Source organism: Styela clava, chromosome 6 (genome assembly GCF_964204865.1).
Source record: "Styela clava chromosome 6, kaStyClav1.hap1.2, whole genome shotgun sequence".
NCBI classification, from domain to species: Eukaryota; Metazoa; Chordata; class Ascidiacea; order Stolidobranchia; family Styelidae; genus Styela; species Styela clava.
Window position 1 is genome coordinate 4,715,933 of NC_135255.1, and position 3,913 is coordinate 4,719,845.

A 3,913-nucleotide genomic window follows, 5' to 3' on the forward strand; every position below is an offset into this window, starting at 1 on the left:
TTTCTCGGTGGCTGGCGGGCGAGAGAGTGCTGCGTCGCCGGCATCGGCGTCGAAAGAAGCCGAGCCAAAAAAAGTTAAAGTACAAACGTGCAAGCATACTAACCTAACCCTAGGTAAGGCATGTTAGAGCGAAAGACAGTAAACTCGAATGAGCCAAGAAAGAGCGGCGTACGGTGCGGGGCCGTCGGAGCGCACCCTTTTCTCGGTGGCTGGCGGGCGAGAGAGTGCTGCGTCGCCGGCATCGGCGTCGAAAGAAGCCGAGCCGAAAAAAGTTAAAGTACAAACGTGCAAGCATACTAACCTAACCCTAGGTAAGGCATGTTAGAGCGAAAGACAGTAAACTCGAATGAGCCAAGAAAGAGCGGCGTACGGTGCGGGGCCGGTCGGAGCGCACCCTTTTCTCGGTGGCTGGCGGGCGAGAGAGTGCTGCGTCGCCGGCATCGGCGTCGAAAGAAGCCGAGCCGAAAAAAGTTAAAGTACAAACGTGCAAGCATACTAACCTAACCCTAGGTAAGGCATGTTAGAGCGAAAGACAGTAAACTCGAATGAGCCAAGAAAGAGCGGCGTACGGTGCGGGGCCGGTCGGAGCGCACCCTTTTCTCGGTGGCTGGCGGGCGAGAGAGTGCTGCGTCGCCTGCATCGGCGTCGAAAGAAGCCGAGCCGAAAAAAGTTAAAGTACAAACGTGCAAGCATACTAACCTAACCCTAGGTAAGGCATGTTAGAGCGAAAGACAGTAAACTCGAATGAGCCAAGAAAGAGCGGCGTACGGTGCGGGGCCGTCGGAGCGCACCCTTTTCTCGGTGGCTGGCGGGCGAGAGAGTGCTGCGTCGCCGGCATCGGCGTCGAAAGAAGCCGAGCCGAAAAAAGTTAAAGTACAAACGTGCAAGCATACTAACCTAACCCTAGGTAAGGCATGTTAGAGCGAAAGACAGTAAACTCGAATGAGCCAAGAAAGAGCGGCGTACGGTGCGGGGCCGTCGGAGCGCACCCTTTTCTCGGTGGCTGGCGGGCGAGAGAGTGCTGCGTCGCCGGCATCGGCGTCGAAAGAAGCCGAGCCGAAAAAAGTTAAAGTACAAACGTGCAAGCATACTAACCTAACCCTAGGTAAGGCATGTTAGATCGAAAGACAGTAAACTCGAATGAGCCAAGAAAGAGCGGCGTACGGTGCGGGGCCGGTCGGAGCGCACCCTTTTCTCGGTGGCTGGCGGGCGAGAGAGTGCTGCGTCGCCGGCATCGGCGTCGAAAGAAGCCGAGCCGAAAAAAGTTAAAGTACAAACGTGCAAGCATACTAACCTAACCCTAGGTAAGGCATGTTAGAGCGAAAGACAGTAAACTCGAATGAGCCAAGAAAGAGCGGCGTACGGTGCGGGGCCGGTCGGAGCGCACCCTTTTCTCGGTGGCTGGCGGGCGAGAGAGTGCTGCGACGCCTGCATCGGCGTCGAAAGAAGCCGAGCCGAAAAAAGTTAAAGTACAAACGTGCAAGCATACTAACCTAACCCTAGGTAAGGCATGTTAGAGCGAAAGACAGTAAACTCGAATGAGCCAAGAAAGAGCGGCGTACGGTGCGGGGCCGTCGGAGCGCACCCTTTTCTCGGTGGCTGGCGGGCGAGAGAGTGCTGCGTCGCCGGCATCGGCGTCGAAAGAAGCCGAGCCGAAAAAAGTTAAAGTACAAACGTGCAAGCATACTAACCTAACCCTAGGTAAGGCATGTTAGAGCGAAAGACAGTAAACTCGAATGAGCCAAGAAAGAGCGGCGTACGGTGCGGGGCCGGTCGGAGCGCACCCTTTTCTCGGTGGCTGGCGGGCGAGAGAGGGCTGCGTCGCCGGCATCGGCGTCGAAAGAAGCCGAGCCGAAAAAAGTTAAAGTACAAACGTGCAAGCATACTAACCTAACCCTAGGTAAGGCATGTTAGAGCGAAAGACAGTAAACTCGAATGAGCCAAGAAAGAGCGGCGTACGGTGCGGGGCCGGTCGGAGCGCACCCTTTTTTCGGTGGCTGGCGGGCGAGAGAGTGCTGCGTCGCCGGCATCGGCGTCGAAAGAAGCCGAGCCGAAAAAAGTTAAAGTACAAACGTGCAAGCATACTAACCTAACCCTAGGTAAGGCATGTTAGAGCAAAAGACAGTAAACTCGAATGAGCCAAGAAAGAGCGGCGTACGGTGCGGGGCCGGTCGGAGCGCACCCTTTTCTCGGTGGCTGGCGGGCGAGAGAGTGCTGCGTCGCCGGCATCGGCGTCGAAAGAAGCCGAGCCGAAAAAAGTTAAAGTACAAACGTGCAAGCATACTAACCTAACCCTAGGTAAGGCATGTTAGAGCGAAAGACAGTAAACTCGAATGAGCCAAGAAAGAGCGGCGTGTGGTGCGGGGCCGGTCGGAGCGCACCCTTTTCTCGGAGGCTGGCGGGCGAGAGAGTGCTGCGTCGCCGGCATCGGCGTCGAAAGAAGCCGAGCCGAAAAAAGTTACAGTACAAACGTGCAAGCATACTAACCTAACCCTAGGTAAGGCATGTTAGAGCGAAAGACAGTAAACTCGAATGAGCCAAGAAAGAGCGGCGTACGGTGCGGGGCCGGTCGGAGCGCACCCTTTTCTCGGTGGCTGGCGGGCGAGAGAGTGCTGCGTCGACGGCATCGGCGTCGAAAGAAGCCGAGCCGAAAAAAGTAAAAAGTACAAACGTGCAAGCATACTAACCTAACCCTAGGTAAGGCATGTTAGAGCGAAAGACAGTAAACTCGATTGAGCCAAGAAAGAGCGGCGTACGGTGCGGGGCCGGTCGGAGCTCACCTTTTTCTCGGTGGCTGGCGGGCGAGAGAGTGCTGCGTCGCCGGCATCGGCGTCGAAAGAAGCCGAGCCGAAAAAAGTTAAAGTACAAACGTGCAAGCATACTAACCTAACCCTAGGTAAGGCATGTTAGAGCGAAAGACAGTAAACTCGAATGAGCCAAGAAAGAGCGGCGTGTGGTGCGGGGCCGGTCGGAGCGCACCCTTTTCTCGGTGGCTGGCGGGCGAGAGAGGGCTGCGTCGCCGGCATCGGCGTCGAAAGAAGCCGAGCCGAAAAAAGTTAAAGTACAAACGTGCAAGCATACTAACCTAACCCTAGGTAAGGCATGTTAGAGCGAAAGACAGTAAACTCGAATGAGCCAAGAAAGAGCGGCGTACGGTGCGGGGCCGGTCGGAGCGCACCTTTTTCTCGGTGGCTGGCGGGCGAGAGAGTGCTGCGTCGCCGGCATCGGCGTCGAAAGAAGCCGAGCCGAAAAATTAAAGTACAAACGTGCAAGCATACTAACCTAACCCTAGGTAAGGCATGTTAGAGCGAAAGACAGTAAACTCGAATGAGCCAAGAAAGAGCGGCGTACGGTGCGGGGCCAGTCGGAGCGCACCCTTTTCTCGGTGGTTGGCGGGCGAGAGAGTGCTGCGTCGCCGGCATCGGCGTCGAAAGAAGCCGAGCCGAAAAAAGTTAAAGTACAAACGTGCAAGCATACTAACCTAACCCTAGGTAAGGCATGTTAGAGCGAAAGACAGTAAACTCGAATGAGCCAAGAAAGAGCGGCGTACGGTGCGGGGCCGGTCGGAGCGCACCCTTTTCTCGGTGGCTGGCGGGCGAGAGAGTGCTGCGTCGCCGGCATCGGCGTCGAAAGAAGCCGAGCCAAAAAAAGTTAAAGTACAAACGTGCAAGCATACTAACCTAACCCTAGGTAAGGCATGTTAGAGCGAAAGACAGTAAACTCGAATGAGCCAAGAAAGAGCGGCGTACGGTGCGGGGCCGTCGGAGCGCACCCTTTTCTCGGTGGCTGGCGGGCGAGAGAGTGCTGCGTCGCCGGCATCGGCGTCGAAAGAAGCCGAGCCGAAAAAAGTTAAAGTACAAACGTGCAAGCATACTAACCTAACCCTAGGTAAGGCATGTTAGAGCGAAAGACA